At 45.4% G+C, this 20,974-nt stretch overlaps 1 protein-coding gene and 1 long non-coding RNA gene across 2 annotated transcripts in view; both read left to right on the top strand.

The window, feature by feature from the left end:
- zc2hc1a (zinc finger, C2HC-type containing 1A) overlaps positions 1-20,974 on the top strand; it is a 138,839-nt gene that overhangs the window by 92,265 nt on the left and 25,600 nt on the right. The window lies entirely within an intron of this gene.
- On the top strand, positions 5,749-9,215 carry LOC140385396 (uncharacterized). The gene is made up of 2 exons (XR_011933357.1): positions 5,749-5,798; positions 7,216-9,215. It is a non-coding gene; the product is annotated as an uncharacterized lncRNA (long non-coding RNA).

The raw sequence follows: 20,974 nt of genomic DNA, 5'->3' as shown, positions 1-20,974 counted from the left end.
ACCGGCAACAAACCAGAGATGAGAACATGGTTTGTCCTGGCTCTCAGCTTCCACCCTAGCTCCCTAAATTCCTGTTTTAAATCCCCGTCCCTTCTCTTACTGATGTCGTTGGTACCGATGTGTACCACGACTTGTGACTGTTCCCCCTCCCCCTTAAGGATTGTGAAAACAGAATCGTTGCTGATTATAATTGTCTGATTTGAAAACCAACATTCTTCTGAGTCTTAAAATCAAAATATTAATTTTAACTATCCCAGTTCTTGCATTTATCGGATTACGTTTACCATGAATGTAAGTCCCTTATGCAGAACTTTATCAAAAGCTATTTTTTAAAGTCCATGTTGGACACATCCACTGCATTTCCTTTATCATCTGTCTGGTTTCTTCTAAGAAAATTGGTTGAACACAGCCTTTTGTCATGGGTCTTCAATTTTACAAAGTGCAGCAGCCCATTCTTCATTGATGCTGCTCATGACTGATGTATATGTTGTCTGCTGGTGTTTTCCTGCACAAGTCATGTACTTTGATCACTTTTATCGTTCTCAAGGTATCATTTAATAGTCTTTTTTTTTTTTTTTTTGGCAACTATATAGTTCCCGTTTAAATATACTTTTGATTCTGTTTTAACAGTTAATGTGGCGGAGACTTTCACCATCTTTTGTTTTTCTTAATCTGTTTATTTTTCTTTTCAGATTATCTTAAATATGGTGCCCATTCTATTTAGCTTCCCAACTACTGTGTTTCTGCTTAAATGCGCAGATTGGCTTGGAGGTTAAATTATGCCTCCTTTACTGTGTTTTTGTAGATATATATATATATATATATATAAATATATATATATTATATATATTACAAATTACTTTGGTGTACATAAATACAGAAAAAGACAGATCACCAATACAGTTAGTTCAGCCTAATCATTAATCTTGGTGTCTCTGTCTATACCAGAAAAAACAGATAAACTATGGAGCATAAGGAAGAAAAGGATAACATGGTAAAGTGGCGCACAACTTCACGTGTAGCAATTGTTCATACAGCCAATAAGAATATAGAATGAAATTTCTGCGCCACGCTCAGGCATATACCAAAGCATACCACTGTCAACTCCAATTATACCAGAGGCACCAATGACACATTGCAATGTCTTTTCCTCAGATATGAGACCTGCCTGTACCTTTACCTGTACAGGAGCCAGTTAAGGATTCTTTAAGCATAAAATAAAGAAAAGAAATACGGAGCAAATTTGCAAAAAGATTAGTTCAGGGAGGATATTTTACATACTTTACAAGACGTAAGAAAACCTCCAAATCCTGTACAGTACAGAGTGATCATTATTCCACATATACAAAGAAGACCAGCAAATATTATGGCTTGGCGGTGTACACTCGTGTATACAGGAGCCTGTAAATCAAGGAGACTTGCACCATGCCAAAACCCTCGCTCCCCTCCAGCCAAATCAAAGGCACCACTCCTGTCCCAACGACACTGGAAGACTTGAACCATCCTCCACCGAGGAAACCCAATTACAATAAGAAGAATCCTCATCAAGATGCCCAATGGTGCCTCGGGAGGGCATGGTAAGGGGAACTCTCCTAAATATACCAAATCTGAGCCTATGTCTGTGCTCACCTACCCAGATAAAGAAAGGAAGTCCCACAGAAAGAGGAACACTGGGATTAGCCATTAAACATCAAACAAGGTCTAGCAACACACCTTAACAAAAAGGATACCAAAGACAAAACAGCACAATTTATAAGAAATAGGACACTACCTCAAGAAGGACGACAGTGACTTCCGTTGGCGGCCATGGAGTGAAAGGTCACACATTTGGCAGCTCCTGCTCATGGTGGTTTTTCTGTGGCTTTTACGGCGGATTGTTGTAGGAATTTTGTGAAGTAAGGGTGTAGAAGCAGGGGACCTCCAGTTTATGGAGCTGTGGCCCAGCATCAGAAAAGGAGGAATCAGAAGTTGGTGGCGAGGAGGACCAGATATCGAGTGTGAAAATGGCGGATGCGCAGGGTCTGGCCCCGACAGCTCAGTGGTTGATGAGCTTCCGAAATGAGAAGTTCACTTAACAACGCAAGGAGTGTGCGGAGGACCTGGTCCGAGCGATGGACTCTATCAGGGCAGTGGTTGACCGCGAGGAGGTGAGACTGACGACCCAGGGACGGGCGATCCAGAGGCTGGAGGAGCTGGCAGGGGAGCTGGAGGAGCAGTCCACCTCGATAGCAGCAGAGATTGGGATGCTGCAAGACCAGCAGAAGCAGCTGCTGGAGAAAGTGGAGGACCTGGAGAACCGTTCTCGGAGGCAGAACATTCGGATCATGGGTCTGCCAGAGGGAAAAGAAAGATCAGATGCTGGTGTGTATGTGGGGAAGGTGTGGGAGAAGGTGCGTTCGACAAGCGGCTGGAGGTGGATCGGGCTCACAGGGTTCTTGTGCGTAAGCCCCAGGGGGTGAGCCTCCGAGGGCGATTTTGGTACGATTGCATTATGAGGTGGGCCAGCAGACAAGGCAATGTATGTGGGAAGATGCTGCGATCCGGGTGTACCAGGACCTGGGAGCAGAACTCGCAAAGAGGGCGAGTTTTAACAAGGTCAAGTCGGCCCTGTATGAAAAGGGAATAAAGTTTGGACCTGGTCTGCCTGTGGGTGACCTATGAGGGTCAGGAACTGTACTTTGGCTTGACGGAGAGCGCGGTGGACTTTATGAAATATAATAAACTGTGAGAGAAGGAAGACCTTGAACCTTGACTGTGGGGAGCTGAGCCATGTTTTGTAAAACTAACTTTTGACTTGCGATGTCCGGACTGACTTTGGAGGTTCTGTATATATTTGTTCCATTTTTCTTTCGGTTCTGTTTGGGATTAAGTTAACAGATAGTAAGTACTTTGTTAAGGAAGGCGGGGTGGGGGCGGTATGTGGTGCAGTGGTTAGCACTGGGACTGCGGCGCTGAGGACCCGGGTTTGAATCCCGGCCCTGGGTCACTGTCTGTGTGGAGTTTGCATATTCTCTCCATGTTTTCGTGGGCTTCACCCCCATAACACAAAGATGTGCTGGTTAGGTGGATTGGCCACGCTAAATTGCCCCTTAATTGGAAAATAAAAAAATAATTGGCTACTCTAAAATTATTTTTTTTAAAAGGAAGGAGGGGTGGGCCTTTGTGCTCGGACCTTGGGAGGAACTGTTTGTTTGTTTTTGCTTCCAGCCATCGCTTTGACTGTTTGTTTGCACTAAGAGCCGGGGGGCTCCCAGGCTAGCTGGGAGGACTATGTTCCCGGAAGCAGAGTGGGCGGTGAGCTGAAGACCAATGTTTGGGGGGGTTTAAGACTGCTGACTGGGGAGGGGACAGTTGGTGGAGGAGGAGAGTTGATAGCGGTAGCTGCCTGGGGACAGGCCAGGTGAGGTGCGGGACATGGGCCAAGGACTGGCTTAGGAGCGGTTATGGCTGGGATGGGTCGGACAGGTGTTCCATTCGGGATTGTGCTCGGACCTTGGGAGGAACTGTTTGTTTGTTTTTGCTTCTCGCCCGATATATTTGAGGGGGGGTGGCAATCCTGGTCAATAAAAGGGTGGCATTCGAGGTGGGTAGAATAGAGGCGGACCCTTGGTGTAGATTCATCATGGTTAGTGAGAAGCTGGAGGGAATGGCCGTGATATTGGTGAATATATATGCCCCGAACTGGGATGATGTCGAGTTCGTTAGTATGGTGCTAGGGAAGATTCCGGACCTGGATTCACATCGACTGATTATGGGGGAAGACTTTAACACAGTCCTGAATCCAAGACTGGACCGGTCGAGTCCCAGGTCCGGAAAGGTGTCAGTTATGGCAAAAGAGCTACGGGGGTTTATGGAGCAAATGGAAGGGGCGGACCTGTGGAGATTTGGGAGGCCAAGGAGTAAGGAGTTTTCATTCTACTCCCATGTGGATAAGGTGTACTCCTGGATAGATTTCTCTGTGCTGGACAAAAGGTTGCTGGCTGAGATGGTGGATACTGAATATTCAACAATTGTGTAGTCAGATCACGCCCCACACTGGGAAGACCTGCAAGTGAGCAAAGGAAAGGCCCAGCGGCCGCGGTGGGGTTAGATGTAGGGCTGCTAGCGGAGGACGAGGTGTATGAGCAGGTGAGGGAGGCCATTCGGGGATACATAAGGATCAATGATGCGGGTGAGATCTCGGCTTGGATGGTGTGGGAGGCACTGAAAGCGGTTATCAGGGGGTAACTCATTTTGATTTGGTCCCATAAGGAGACGGCTGAATGGGCAGAGTTGGGCAGGCTGGTAGGCGAACTTTTACAGGTGGACAGGATGTATGCGGATTCTCCGGATGAGGGGAAATGGAATTTGGGCTCCTGTCCACAGGTAAGGCGGAGGGGCAGCTGAGGAGGGTGAAGGGGGGCGGTGTATGAATATGGGGAAAAAGCCAGCAGGATGTTGGCGTATCAGCTGAGGAAGCAGGCGATGGCGAGAAAAAAATTGGGAAAGTAAAGGATACAGGGGGGAAGGTGGTTGTGGATCCGTAGTAGACTATACAAATCCGAACCCCCAGCTGGGGAGGAGAGCATGAAGTGATTCTTGGGGGGGGCTGGAGTTCCCGAGGGTAGATGAGTTGGTGGAAGGCTTGGGGGGCCCAGTTGGGTTTGGGGAGATTATAGACGGATTGGCGGTGATGCAATCGGGCAAGGCTCTGGGACCTGATGGATACCTGATCGAGTTTTTTTTTAAAAAAAATTCCGGGCTGCTGGGGTCGCTCCTGGTAAAGGGTTTTAATGAGTCCAAGGAGCTGGGAGTGATTCCCCCCAACTTTATCGCAGGCATCAATTTCCCTTATTCTGAAGCGGGATAAGGATCCAGAGAACTGTGGATCGTATCGGCCAATCTCTCTTTTAAATGTGGATGAAAAATTGTTGGCAAAGATCTTGGCCATGCGCATAGAGGATTGTGTCCCGAAGGTGATAGGGGAGGACCAGACGGGGTTTGTGCAGGAACGTCACCTGACGTCCAACATTAGATGGCTCTTAAATGTGATAATGATGCCAGCAGAGGGGCGCAAGGTCAAGGTGGTGGTTGCCATGGATGAAGATGAGGCCTTTGATCGGGTAGAGTGGAAGTACCTGTGGGATATACCGGTGAGATTTGGGTTCGGGCAGGGATTCGTTGACTGTGTCAGGCACTGGTGGCGAATGTAAGGACCAAACGGGTCTGGTCAGAACATTTTTGTTTGTGTAGGGGGACAAGACAGGGGTGTCAATTCTCCCCACTACTGTTTGCCCTGGCATAGAGCCCTTGTCAATGGCGCTTAGGTCATCGAACATCTGGCAGGGGATAGTGAGAGGGGGTGCGGAGCACAGGGTTTCACTCTTCGCGGACAACTTGCTCCTTTACATAACAGACCCGTTGGGGGGGAATGGCTGGGATCTTGGAGATATTGGAGGAATTTGGTTGGTTCTCGGGCTCCAAATTAAACATGGGTAAGAGTGAGGTGTTCGTGATTCAGGCACGGGGGGAGGAGGAGAGACTGAGGGAGTTACCGTTTAAAGTGGTGGGAAGGAGTTTTAGGTACTTTGGGATTCAGGTGGCAAGGGACTGGTGGAGTGGAGGTCGCGCGGTGGAGCAAATGAAAGAGGACTTCCGCAGGTGGGACATGCTCCCGCTGTCATTGTTGGGGAGGGTACAGACTGATAAGATGACAGTCCTCCCGAGATTGCTATTTGTGTTTCAATATCTTCCAATTTTTATCTCTAAGGCATTTTTCAGGAAGATGAACGCGGTGATCTCGGGGTTTGTATGGGATGGTAAGTCCCAGAGGATAAGGAAGGACCTTTTGAAACAGGGGCGCGGGATGGGGGGGCTTGGCCCTTCTGAATTTTATTAATTATTACTGGGCGGCGAATATATCGGTGGTTAGGAAGTGGGTAGTGGGGGAGGGGTCGGTGTGGGAGCAAGTGAAGGCGGCATCCTGTAAGGGTACGAGTTTAGAGGCTTTGTTAACGGCACCTCTGCCGTTCTCGCCGGATCGGTACTCCAGAAGCCCAGTGATAGTGACAGCCCTGAGGATGTGGGAGCAATGGAGGCAGCACATGAGACTGGAGGGGACGTCCGTGTAATCACCGATCTGTGACTACCACTGTTTTGTTCCGGGAGGGCTGGACGGGGGCTTTAGGAGGTGGCAGCGGGCAGGGATTGAGAGATTTGGTGATCTCTTCGAGGGTTTTCCGAGCCTGAAGAGATTAGAAAAGGAGTTTGAGTCGAGTTACCGGGTGGGAACGGATTTCGCTAGCTGCAGGTGCGGGACTTTGTCCGGAGGCAGGTTCCAAGCTTCCCTTGCCTCCCTCTAAGGGGACTGCAGGATAAAGTGATGTCAAAAACCGGGTTTGGGAGGGTGTCGGAAATATTTAAGGAATTGATGGAGCAGGAAGGGGTCCCAATCGTGGAGGTGAAGTGGAAGTGTTGGGAGGGGAGTTGGAAGTCGGACTATGGGAAAAGACCTTGAGGAGAGTCAATTCATCCTCGTAGTGTGCCAGGCTTAGCCTGATCCAGTTCAAGGTGGTCCATCGGGCTCATATGACGCTGGCCCGGATGAGTAGACTTTGAGGAGGTGGATGACGGGTGTGTTAGGTGTGGGGGAAGCCCGGCGAACCACCTACACCTGTTTTGGGCGTGTCCGAAGCTGAGGGGATTCTGGCAGGGATTTGCTGACGTCATGTCAGAGATCCTGGAAGGGAGGGTTACTCCGAGTCCTGAGTAGGCAATATTTGGGTTGTCGGAGGATCCAGGGGCCCATAAGAGGAGAGAGGCTGACGTTTTGGCCTTTGCCTCCTTGGTGGCCCGGAGACGGCTTTTGCTGGGATGGAAGGACTCGTGGCCTCCAAAGTCAGGGGTGTGGGTCAGTCACATGACAGAGTTTCTCAGGCTGGAGAAGATTAAGTTTGCCTTAAGAGGTTCAATTCAGGGGTTCGCTTGGAGGTGGCAGCCATTCAAGAAAAACTGACCGTCAGCAGGAAGGTGGGGGGGAAAGGAAAACATGGCATTGTAGAATATGAATAGGGAATCTATATACGGGCAGTCAGGAGGTAGGTCGGGGGGTGGGGGGGGGAGAAGCTGGGTATGTTAATCTGATGTTGTTGCGCGTGTCGGTCCGCTCTGCTGTTTAGAATGTTTAAATGTTAAAATTATAAATGCTTCAATAAAATGTTTTCTTAAAAAAAAAAGGATAACCGTCTGGAAGTCCCTATACAAGACCACTTGGTGGAGGGTGCATTACTCCTCCATCCAATCTGACACCCAACCGAAGAGAAATCCAACCCAAGAAAGGCTCGATATCTGATGATTGACTGATCACGCTCGGGCATGCACCAATACATGTTTTTCCCCCTACTCCCAACAACACCAGAGCAAAAACCACAAGAAAAAAAGGAACCCTGTCATCTCTAGGTACATAGTCTGACCATATCTTTGAAGGAGACGAGCAAGGATTACCTAATCCATAAATAACGCAGGTACAGAAGAAAAACGCAATACATCACAGTGCACAAAACTTGGAAAGGCCACAGGCATGACAGAATCGTCAAGCAGCAACCAGGATCCATCCACTGTTTCATCGAAGTTCCTTTTCCGAAGTCCCGGTGAAAAGACACCTAGGATGGCAAAGACCCATCGTGTCCAGCTGTCTCCAACCCTTCTCAATGAACACTGAGCACTAAACAAAGTAAGACCAGTGGTCGGAGTCTCGAAGACTGGATACAGTGTGCTACATCAAATTCGAAATGCCCAACCTTCAAATTGAGATTGTGGAAGCATGGCAGCCAGTTCTCTCAAATTCTGCTGGGAATTCATCCTCAGTTCCCCTCGAGAGACCGGGTGCACGAACATTCCCTCTCCAGCCCCATCTCCCAGAATCAACCAGGATGTTTGACATACCATGCAGCAGGATTTCTAAGGCCTGAAGACGTACCCCCACCAAGGAAACTGCCCTATTGGCTAACAGGACTCTCTTCTCTGCTTCATCCATTCTTTTGGGGATATCTCCCAATTCATCAAAGTGAGCACCAATAATCTGTGCTGGGGAGCCAAGACCATCGTCCACAACATCACTCACAATAGCAGCCGTCATCTCTATGCCAATGGCAGCAAAACCTATGAACTTAGTCCCACCCAGGCCATCTCTGACTGCCTCAGTCAACCAAGGATTTTCTACCATAGAATCATGACAGTGCAGAAGCAGGCCATTCAACCCATTAAGTCTGCACCAACCCTCTGAAAGAGCACCCTACCTAGGCCCACTAACCACCATATCCCCATAACACCACCCAATCTTTGGACTGTGGGAGGAAACCAGGGCACCCGGATGAAACCCACGAGGAGAACATACAAACTCACATAGACAAGACTGGAAATGAATCCGGGTCCCTGACACTGAGGCGACAGTGCTAACTACAGTGCCACCATGCTGCCCATCATGATTTGACTCTGCTCCCCATCGCCACATTTTACCCAGGATCTTCTAGGAACATAGTACAGATCATACACTTCAGGATTAAATAATGATGGGCTGTGCATCAGGATGAAAAAAAGGTTAAACGATGAGCAGCATCAGAGCAAGTTTAAAAAAAAAAAAAAAACAGCCACTCCTGCACTTGCATCATGTGACCTCCATAACAGTTTTTTTTTACATATATGCACAAATGCTAAAAGAGCTAGAAAGAGGCACTTCATTGACCAGTTGGGCTCCCGACTGCCTATTTTCCCTCCACTGGTAAAATGAGCCAGTGTCCAGATGCCTTCCCGTACTCCCAACCTGTCGCCAAGGGCTTGTAAAATTCCCTCTGTTGTTTTAGTTAGTTCGTGAGTGATATAGTCTCTTTGGGGAGAATTTAATTTCATTGGCAGAGTGAAGCATCTTGTAAATGTGTTTCCTATAAATTGAAACTGAATCAAAAAATGCAGTGGCAACAGCTGGATCAGAATCCTGAACTCCCTTGCTATAAGCACTGTGGGTGGACCTATATCAGATGGACTGCAACGATTCAAGACTCGGCATGACCATTTCTGGGTAATTAGGCATGGGCAGAAAATGCTGACCTTGCCAATGATGTTCACATCGCATCAATTTGTTCAAACGTTTGTTGTTTTATCATGTGGCACACAGCTTGGTCGACGGTGATTTAAATGGACTTTGTTCTTTCCCTGAAATAAAAACAGCGCTTATTAAACTCCATTGGTCTGGCAGCATCTGTAAAGCTGGTCTGGCAGAGTTAATGGGTGAGATTTTCCAATTTTTCAGTTGACTGGCACAGCGGGCAGGAAAAAGTGGAAAACGTCGGCCCCAACGGCAGTTTTCCCCACCGTATCATTTGGTTGATAGCCCAAAGAACAATGAGGAAGTGGATCCCACAAGAACAACTTGGGCTTTAAAAGATCAGGGGTCATTTTTAAAGGGAGTCCCAACACAAAAAAAATTAAAATAGAGCACACACTGTTTCTTCAGAACACAGCTCTTTTTGGAGCTCCTTTTTGCAGAGCAGTTTGCAGAACATTTATTGTTGTGTGTCCTGTAGTTATTATTTTCTCTCTCGTTATGTGCTGCTTTATTTTTGTGTGTTGGAAATGCTTCAACAGAGCCATTGAATCCCTGAGCACTGCAATTCACTTGAAATAACATTATACAATGCTTTGGTTTTCTCAGAGAATTTGACTAAATTTGGGAGTAACTCAAGTGGTTTGCGATGTGCAATACTTTGTTTCTTACTGCAGTAATGGCATGCATGGCAAATATTCAAATACTACATTTTCAGAATATTTAAAATTGGTGGGAAACGGCAAAGTGGCTAATATGGTCTGCCAGGCCACTTGGCATAAGATATTATATTATATTATCTGAAAATTTTAAGTTAGTGACAGTGGGCGGGGTTTACTGGCCACCCTACCGCATGTTTTTTTGGCAGGGGAGGTGGCCCGGCAACAGGACCTCCTGGTCCCGCCGTTGTCAGCGGTATTTCCTGTTGACAGCACCCCTCGCCACCAGGGACCCCATGCAGCGTGGGACCGGAATTTCCTGTTGGCGTGAACAGCCCGTATATCCCGCCCAATGTCTTTGGTTGATTAGATTAGACAAGTTGCATTGCTTCATGCCAGGCAGTTTTTGCCATTCTCTACATGACTGCTCTGAAGTTCCACAAAGCACCCCTCCTCTCTGCCACCTTTTGCAGAAAAACCTCAAATACTGCATCTGTAAACATGGGTGCTCTTCCTTGGTACTTTTCTGTAATAGTAATAAATGTTTTGGAAAATAATTCTAATTTTTGCAAGAAAACCGGTTCTTTTAAATAACTTGTTCCGTGCTCTGTATTAGCACCCGAATGTAGAAACCAATGCAGCTGGAACATGCACATTGGGAACTCACTGCAAACATCTAATTAGGGCTGACCTGCTTAGTCAGGTTCTGGTGTGCGCAGTTAGGGGGAGCCTATTTTGTAATGTTCTGGCCCCATGCATGGCCATCATGGAAAATCTACCTCACTAAGTGGTACGTTGAGCAAGAATAGGAAGCAATCACAAAACTAAACATAACGGGCGGGATTCTCTCAGCCCGGGGCCGGGCTGGAGAATCCCAGCGACTGGTACGAACCGCGACGCGGCGCGCGATTCTCTGCAGAGCCGAGAACTGGCTCCGGCGTGGTTGGCGAGGCACTGGTTAGCAGCGCTCTACGCGGCCGGCCGGCCGATTCTCGGCCCGGGATGGGCCGTAGAAAAAATGCCGAGTCCCGCCGGTGCCGTCCACACATCTCAGCCAGCGGGAACTCGGCGTGGAAGGGTCGGGGGACGGCCTGTGGGGGGTGTCCTCGTCCTCCAATGTGGCCTGGCCCGTGATCGGGGCCCACCAATCGGCGGGCCGGCCTCTCTGGCTGGGAGCCTCCTTCCGCGCTGGCCCCTGTAGTCCTACGCCATGTTGCGTCAGGGCCGGCGCGTGAAGCCACAGCGCGTGTTGGCGATGGTGCCACTGCGCATGCGCGGATTCTGCGGCGCCCAGTTCATGCCGGGATCAGCAGCTGGAGCAGCGTGAAGCGCCCCAGTGCCCTGCTGGCCCCCTATAGGGGCCAGAATTGCTGACCCTGACGCCGTTGAGAAACGCGACGCCGTTTCCGACGGCATCAACACTTAGCCTCAGGATCACAGAATCCCGCCCAACTTGGCTCAGGCAGTGCGCTTGTTGGGTGGATTGTGATAATGTAGATGTCGGAATGCTGTTGTCGCTTGCGGGAGAACCCAGGGCAAGGGAGCACAATCTTAAGGACATTTGGGAGTGAAATCTGGAAAATCTTTTTCATTCCAATGGTAGTGTAAATGTGGAATTCTCTTGCTAAAGGACTGTGGATGCCGTGTTAGTTTTCAAGATCAGGTGGCAGGTTCTTTTTCTTTCAGCAAATCCCAAGATATGGATCAAAGTTGGGTAATTGGTGTTGAGGGTGCTGATCAGCCATGATCTAATTCCATTGAAGCAGAAAAGGCTCTAGAAGCTGAATGGCTTACTCATGACCCTTTACCTGTAGTACAGGTATCTGAAAATGAACAAGACTTTCAGTACATGTTGGCCATAAATGGATAAAAAACAATTATATAGAAGGTACAAAAATAAAAGAACCTTCCGAGTGCAGGACTTGGGGAAAGGTCTATTCACTGATTAAACGGATTCTATCCAAATGATTTTGCAATCGGAAAACAATTTATAAATTATGTCAGCAACCTGTCCAATATGAATGTTTCCTAACTAAACTTTATATCACCTGTTGTGTGATAAAACCCCCAAATCTTACAAAAAATTAAAACCTTAAAAAAATGCAATTGGAGGTAGGAAATGGAACAGAAAGAAAATTATTCTAAAGAGCACCTGGGTGGCCACAGTATGCAATTTCATTGTGACAGCAAGAGAAAAATTGCACAGGAAATATGGACATGGGAACTTGTAATGGCAAAAGATTGATCAACTGTGCATCTGAAAAAGTGATAAACTAACAAGAATTTGAGGTGCACTTTTATCACAATCCCAGGTCACTCTTAATCTTGGTCGAATTAGTTATCTTTGCAGTTATTCCAATCTCCAAATTTCTTTAACTTGTCTCTTGATGAGCTGATTCTAACATACAATTGTCTTGCAGCTTTGATTTTCATTTTCCCTAGAGTTGTAACAGACCAAGTAAGATGAAAATCGCTTATTGTCACAAGTCGGCTTCAATGAAGTTACTGTGAAAAGCCCCTCGTCGCCACATTCCGGCGCCTGACCGGGGAGGCTGGTGCTGCTGGCCTGCCTTGGTCTGCTTCAAAAGCCAGCTATTTAGCCCAGTGTGCTAAACCAGCCCCAATAATTAAACCAAACAATTAAATACTTGCAGAAGCTAGATGTAAAAGTAGGAAGATTTAAACGTTATAAACATTGATTTTCTTTATAATAGAATTATCCCTTCTACCTGTATTTAAAAAAAATTTTTTTTTTACTATCTTACAAAAAGCAATTTTAACACGTGGTTCAGCGCTCGAAGAAAATCTTAGTTCTGTTGTTTCCAATTTTTCAATTTACCTGGAAATTCAAACCTGGTTCTGATCTACAACCTGGTTTGTAATTGGCTCCAGCATTCATTTCAAGAACATAAAGCCTTGCAACAACAAACACCAAATTCAACTTTTATTTATGTAAGTAACTTTAGATGATCACATCTGAATTATGGAAAATTCAGTGAAAGGAAATGGGGGTTTTAGGCCGGATTGTTTATTAGATGATAGCATAAATAATTAAACAAGCTAAAAAGAGAGGAGTGCGGAGAGGAGTGCAGAAAATGTATCAGTTAAATCTGCAATTAAAACCAAGATTATCCATTTAATCTTAAATGCTTGAATGACTTCAAACAGTAATTGTCACTTTAAATTGTTGCCCATTTGGCATGAACTTGATTAGCTAATTGTTTACCAGGGCCCTGTTAGAGATGAGTATAGATGTGTTGTTCCTTATAATTTAGACCTCCAATCAATTGGCTGTCAGATGTCACAAATATATTAAGTATGCAGAAATTAAACTTCTGTTTGCACTATTTTTGCCACCAGTACTATTGTTGAGTCAATCAGAAGACTCAAATTTGATATAGTTCAGAGATCATTATATAGGCTGCAGACCTCAAATCCCAGTTATCTGTTCCTACACCTGATTTTTGGTACCCCTTGTACATGGCATAGGACATTTCTTCACGTTCTAATACAATTCCATACAATGAGAATTTTAATAAGCTGGCAATAAGGATTTTTCGTTCAACTTGCCTTTTTAAAATTATTATCTAATAAATCTATAACTAATTTCTTTATCAAAGGGATGAAGTATTTTCAGATATATCCTGCTGCAAAACTTCACAAGTGATTAAAGTTCTCTGAATGATTTATCTATTTGGGTTTATTGTGTAAACTGACCATTGGTTTTAAGGTCCGTCTTAATTCAGCAATTCAGTGCATCCAAATTTGATTTCTCCTTTTAATGGCAAAGCTAAAGATTACTATTAATGCAATATAAAGTGAATATATAGCAACATAACATCATTAGAATTCAGGACAATCCGTTTAATCCTTTTTTTTTTTACAAGCCGGTGGTGCAACAAACTTGAAAAAGCTTCCTTTCTATCCATTTAGTGACAAGCATAGCACTGTTCTGTCTGGGCAAATGTGTAGCTCTAAATATCAGTTAAAGGCCCCTTTTCTTTCATTAAACCTTTTGTAACTATTGGCTGCACTATTCCATAGTATGCTTACTTTGCATTGGAATTTCTGCACTTTTAATTGCAGTGGCAGTATGTTTTGGATTTTTAGATGTTCCCTGGCAGTTTCAATGTAAAGATTATTTTTCTCAACCCAATTTTTTTGCAGCAAAGAATCTAGCTATGTGCTTTCACGGTCTATTTCTGACATAAAAAGACCACACTATATTCTTTCTTTTTGGGGGAGTAGCTGGGAAATTCCAGTACCGTCGAGGGGCTAGCACCGGCGCCTATTGAAACTCCCGCCTCCCGCGCCGAAAAGGCCGGGTCCCGGGCCGCGCATGCGCACGGATGACTACCTGCAGCAGTCACCCCCTACAACATGGCACTGGCCGTGCTGGGACCCAGCCTGCCCTTGCAACCCCACAGCCCAGCCCTGGCTACCCCCACCAGTCCCCCAGCCTTCTCCTCTCAGAAACCCGTCAGCGGCATGGATCCTGGCCAAGTATGGCGGCACTGGACACAGTCTGTAGCCGCCACGCTGGGTTCACCATGTGTGTGACCACACGTGCCCCGTTCCGTCGGGAACTCGACCCATCGGGGGCGGAGCGTCGCGGATGAGCCAGCCGATGAAGTACCAACAACGCAGTGCGTCATGATGATATCATTTTGGAGGGGCGGCCGTAATTGTGGCGTCGGAATCGATTCTCCACCAGATCGGCAATTACGATTTTGCCGTCGGGCAACGGAGAATCCCGCCCAGTATATTTCATGATCTAAAGCTGATTATTCTGTAGTGCCTAATTATAAGGGTTCCTATCACTCTATTCCTTTCAACTTTCCTCAACTTAATCCTCTGATACCAGGCATAAAGAACTTTTCTATGGCCCTTCCAGGGTAATTTGCTTAGGTGATTATATCTACATGTTGTAATCAATGTGTGGTCAGATTAGAGCACTATATGGCATTGGCCTAATAACCTCACACTTGTGTTTCCTCATTTGGCAATGTAGTTTTAGTTTCTTGTTTGGTCAGTTGTAATTTTTTCTCACTTTCATCAATTTTATCGGAGTTGAATCAAATATGTAATATTCAAATATCAAATCATCTTTACTTCAAGCAGTAGGGATTTATCTTTGGATCACTCTACCTTCTCTTCATTGACTTTAGATATTAAAAGATTAGTTTTTCTTGCCATTCGCCAGAAAAGATTGATTTTATTGACTGCCTCCCATCTTCCATAAGGAAGATAACGTAAGTTACTGGTACTTTCATTTTGATAGTATGGAACTCTGCAGCAGACAGGCAAAGGTGGCTAAAAGTGTGGTGGATATAGAAATTTTGACTTTTTTGTCACTGTCAGCAGTTAATATCTCTCCACTTGTGCAATATGATAGCTCTATTGAACAGACTAGAGTGTGATTATCTCTTATTACCCAAGTCTGTTCACTGCGACATCACAGATGCAACAAGGCTGTCAGTTGTCTATAAAATACTGACCAAAGAATTCCTGTTAAGTTTTGCACTTAATTCAGTATTATTGTCCCCCAATACAAGTGCTTGTGTCAGTTGGAACTCTGTAGCTTGTATACAGAATAGTGCTTTAAACTATTTGCTCTGATGTTGCCTCTTTAGCATAAGCATTTGAACTCTTTGTGCTGCAACTAACTGTCGGGAGTTTATTTTGTAATGTATCCTTGTTACAGTCTATAGCTGTATCTTCTGAAGAAGCAAAACCTGATGTAGATTCCCTTCTGAAGTTAGTGCTCCACTTTAAAACATGCATTGAGAGTTTTTTGCAACATAATACATTTTTTCACAATTTATTAATTAATATTTAACGTAAAGCAATTGGTCACATAGTGTAATGTTGTATAATACTGTGTTCAGATGTTTTAATGATATGGAAATGTTGGGGCCACCACTGCGAACAGGAGGAGATTCACAAGAAAAACATCAAATTGATGGTAAAACAGGTCATAGCATCAAAAGACCAAATGGGCTAATGCCTGTAAATAAGTGAGTATTAGCTCAGTTTGTTGGATTGTTCATTACCTCAGCATCTTAGTTAACTCCTGCCTGAGCTTCAGATTCCATGTCCATTGTGTAACCGTATTTCCAACTCGATAACATTGACTGCCCCAGTCTGCCAGCTGCTGAAACGCTTGCCTTTGCCAAACATCCCTGAATACTTTAATTAACCAAAAATCTATTGATCTCAGATTTAATATTAACATTTGACCTAGCATCAACTGCTGTCTGCCATGAGGATTTTCAAACTTGTACCATATTTTCGAACATGACTTCCAATTCCTAGGCGATGCCCCCAGTCCTGAATTCCCCTAACAGTGGAAATATTTTCTCTCTGGCCACCTGTTCCCATTAATACCTTGGAAACCTGTATCTAATTACCCTATAATCTTTTAAATCTCAGGGAATACATTTTGCCCATAACAGAACACAGTACTTGAGGTGTAGTGTCATCAAGGTTTTTCATCTCCCACTATTGCTGACCATACATTCATCAACATGCTCCTTTTAAATTTCAGGAGTTTAAATCAATTTAAATTAAGCTAGGATTGTGCAGTGTAGGTTAACAAGGGCTGCCCCACCCACTCACATAACTGGTTGGCAGTTAAGTGTCAGTCACTTAAATCTACCTTGATCTAAAAGCAGGTGGGGGAGGGGAGTCCATTCAGGACAATTTAAAAAGAGCAACTTGTAAACTCACTCCCAGTGAGCTCTCCCAGTGAGCCAGAGAAGACACAGTCTGAGTGAGACAGAACCAAGAGTGAGTTTGGGAATTTGAATCTAGGTGGGAATTCAAAGCTGGGTGAGGAGGGGGTGCTTTTTATCCCTGGTAAGTGACTGGTAAGTAGTTTTCTGTTTTCTTTTTCTTTTCATTGGTATATTTATTTATTTTTTTCTTCATTGTTTATTTATTTATTTATTGGGAAATTGTAATTGTTGAAGTTAACCAAAGGTTTAAGACATGACAGAAGATCTCAGACCCGTGCCATGCTCCTCGTGTGCGATGTGGGAGCTCAGGGACACGTCCACTGTCCCTGGCTCCTTCACGTGCAAAAAGTGTGTCTAGTTGCAGCTCCTGTTAGACCGCTTGACGGCTCTGGAGCTGCGGATGGACTTACTTAGGAGCATCCGCGATGCTGAGGACGTCGTGGATAGCACGTTTAGCGAGTTGGTCACACCCCAGGTGAAAGGTACTGAGGGAGATAGAAAATGGGTGACCAAAAGACAGCAAGAGTAGGAAGGCAGTGCAGGTGTCCTCTGCGGTCATCTCCCTGCAAAACAGATATACCGCTTTGGATACTGTTGAGGGAGAGGGCTCACCAGGGGAAGGCAGCAGCAGCCAGGTTCATGGCACCGTGGCTGGCTCTGCTGCGCAGCAGGGCAGGAAGAAGAATGTCAGGGCTATAGTGATAGGGGACTCAATTGTAAGGGGTAAAGACACAGGCGGTTCTGCGGACGCAATCGAGACTCCAGGATGGTATGTTGCCTCCCTGGTGCAAGGGTCAAGGATGTATCTGAGCGGCTGCAGGACATTCTGGGGGGGGGGGGGGGTGGTGAACAGCCAGCTGTCACATAGGCACCAACGATATAGGTTAAAAAACGGGACGAGGTCCTACAAGCTGAATTCTGGGAGTTAGGAGTTAAACTAAAAAGTAGAACCTCAAAGGTAGTAATCTCAGGATTGCTACCAGTGCCACGAGCTAGTCAGAGTAGGAATGTCAGGATAGATGGGATGAATGCGTGGCTCGAGAGATGGTGCAAGAGGGAGGGATTCAAATTCCTGGGGCATTGGAACCGGTTCTGGGGGAGGTGGGACCAGTACAAACCGGACGGTCTGTACCTGGGCAGGACTGGAACCAATGTCCGAGGGGGGGGGGGGGGGTGTTTGCTAGAGCTGTTGGGGTGAGTTTAAACTAATGTGGCAGGGGGATGGGAACCGATGCAGGAAGTTGGAAGGTAGTAAAACAGGGACAAAAGGCAGTAAGGGGGGAAAGTGTAAGGCAGAGAAGCCATAGTCAAAAAGGGTGACAGTACAAGGTACAGTGACTGAGGGGAGCTCAGTGAATAGGACCAGGAATACTAAAAGGAATAAAACGGGAAGTGAAAACATTAATGGTAAGCAACGCGGCAGGTTGTTACATGAAGATATGGGTTCAACGACAAGGAAAATTAGGAGAAAGGTTAAGAGGAAATATAACTTAGGAGAGGTTACTGATCGAGGTGTTAAGATTCAGAACAGAGGTTAAAAAAAAGCCAACATAAGTGTACTTTACCTGAATGCTCGTAGTATTCGGAATAAGGTAAATTAGTTGATGCCGCAAATCATCGTGAATGACTATGATTTAGTGGCCATTATTGAAACATGGTTAAAGGATGGTCACGACTGGGAGTTAAATATCCAAGGGTATCAAACTATTCGGAAGGATAGAGTGGATGATAAGGGAGGTGGTGTAGCTCTGTTATTTACGGATGACATCCGGGCAACAGTAAGGGAGGATAAGGTTGAATCCATTTGGGTGGAAATCAGGAATAGTAAGACGAAAAAGTCACCGATAGGAGTAGTCGATAGGCCACCAAATAGTAACATTATGGTGGGGCAGGCAATAAACAAAGAAATAACTGATGCATGTAGAAATGGTACAGCAGGTATCATGGGGGATTTTAATCTACATGTCGATTGGTTTAACCAGGTCGGTCAAGGCAGCCTTGAGGAGGAGTTTATCGAATGTATCCGCGATAGTTTCCTAGAACAGTATGTAATGGAACCTACGAGGGAACAAGCGGTCCTAGATCTGGTCCTATGTAATGAGACAGGATTGATTCAGGATCTCATAGATGGGGATCCCCGCGGAAGGAGCGATCACAATATGGTGGAATTTAAAATACATGTGGAGGGTGAGAAGGTAAAATCAAACACTAGTGTTTTGTGCTTAAACAAAGGAGATTACAATGGGATGAGAGAAGAACTAGCTAAGGTAGACTGGGAGCAAAGACGTTATGGTGAAACAGTTGAGGAACAGTGGAGAACCTTCCAAGCGATTTTTCACTGCTCAGCAAAGGTTTATACCAACAAAAAGGAAGGACGGTAGAAAGAGGGAAAATCGACCGTGGATAGCTAAGGAAATAAGGGAGAGTATCAAATTGAAGGAAAAAGCATACAAAGTAGCAAAGATTAGTGGGAGACTAGAGGACTGGGAAATCTTTAGGGGCAACAGAACACTACTAAAAAAGCTATAAAGAAGGGTAAGATAGATTATGAGAGTGAACTTGCTCAGAATATAGAAACAGATAGTAAAAGTTTCTACAAATATATAAAACAAAAAAGAGTGGCTAAGGTAAATATTGGTCCTTTAGAGGATGAGAAGGGAGATTTAATAATGGGAGATGAGGAAATGGCTGAGGAACTGAAAAGGTTTTATGGGTCGGTCTTCACAGTGGAAGACACAAATAACATGCCAGTGACTGATGGAAATGAGGCTATGACAGGTGAGGACCTTGAGAGGATTGTTATCACCAAAGAGGTAGTGATGGGCAAGCTAATGGGGCTAAAGGTAGACTGGTCTCCTGGCCCTGATGGAATGCATCCCAGAGTGCTAAAAGAGATGGCATGGGAAATTGCAATTGCACGAGTGATATTTTACCAAAATTCACTGGACTCTGGGGTGGTCCCGGCGGATTGGAAATTAGCAAACGTGACACCACTGTTTAAAAAAGGAGGTAGGCAGGAAGCGGGTAATTATAGGTCAGTGAGCTTAACTTTGGTAGTAGGGAAGATGCTGGAATCTATCATCAAGGAAGAAATAGCGAGGCATCTGGATGCAAATTGTTCCATTGGGCAGACGCAGCATGGGCTCATTAAGGGCAGGTCGTGCCTAACTAATTCAGTGGAATTTTTTGAGGACATTACCAGTGCAGTAGATAACGGGGAGCCAATGGATGTGGTATATCTGGATTTCCAGAAAGCCTTTGACAAGGTGCCACACAAAAGGTTGTTGCACAAGATAAAGATGCATGGCATTAAGGGGAAAGTAGTAGCATGGATAGAGGATTGATTAATTAATAGAAAGCAAAGAGTGGGGATTAATGGGTGTTTCTCTGGTTGGCAATCAGTAGCTAGTGGTGTCCCTCGGGGATCAGTGTTGGGCCCACAACTGTTCACAATTTACATAGATGATTTGGAGTTGGGGACCAAGGGCAATGTGTGCAGACGACACTAAGATAAGTGGTAAAGCAAAAAGTGCAGAGTATACTGGAAGTCTGCAGAGGGATTTGGATAGGCTAAATGAATGGGCTAGGGTCTGGCAGATGGAATACAATGTTGACAAATATGAGGTTATCCATTTTGGTAGGAATAACAGCAAAAGGGATTATTATTTAAATGATAAAATATTAAAACATGCTGCTGTGCAGAGAGACCTGGGTGTGCTGGTGCATGAGTCGCAAAAAGTTGGTTTACAGGTGCAACAGGTGATTAAGCAGGCAAATGGAATTTTGTCCTTCATTGCTAGAGGGATGGAGTTTAAGACTAGGGAGGTTATGCTGCAATTGTATAAGGTGTTAGTGAGGCCACACCTGGAGTATTGTGTTCAGTTTTGGTCTCCTTACTTGAGAAACGACGTACTGACACTGGAGGGTGTGCCGAGGCGATTCACTAGGTTAATCCCAGAGCTGAAAGGGTTGGATTACGAGGAGAGGTTGAGTAGACTGGGACTGTACTCGTTGGAATTTAGAAGGATGAGGGGGGATCTTATAGAAACATATAAAATTATGAAGGGAATAGATAGGATAGATGCGGGCAGGTTGTTTCCACTGGCGGGTGAAAGCAGAACTAGGGGGCATAGCCTCAAAATAAGGGGAAGTAGATTTAGGACTGAGTTTAGGAGGAACTTCTTCACCCAAAGGGTTGTGAATCTATGGAATTCCTTGCCCAGTGAAGCAGTAGAGGCTCCTTCATGAAATGTTTTTAAGATAAAGATAGATAGTTTTTTGAAGAATAAAGGGATTAAGGGTTATGGTGTTCGGGCCGGAAAGTGGAGCTGAGTCCACAAAAGATCAGCCATGATCTCATTGAATGGTGGAGCAGGCTCGAGGGGCCAGATGGCCTACTCCTGCTTCTAGTTCTTCTGTTCTTATGCTGTTAGATTACATTCCTCATCTGCTCTGCCTATCCACCTGTTAAGATAATCCTTAAAATCTACAGGCAGGAT

The sequence above is a fragment of the Scyliorhinus torazame genome, chromosome 11, assembly GCF_047496885.1.
Source record: "Scyliorhinus torazame isolate Kashiwa2021f chromosome 11, sScyTor2.1, whole genome shotgun sequence".
Classification (NCBI taxonomy): domain Eukaryota; kingdom Metazoa; phylum Chordata; class Chondrichthyes; order Carcharhiniformes; family Scyliorhinidae; genus Scyliorhinus; species Scyliorhinus torazame.
The sequence above is the reverse complement of the archived record's forward strand: the minus strand, read 5'-3'. Positions and strand labels throughout refer to the sequence as shown.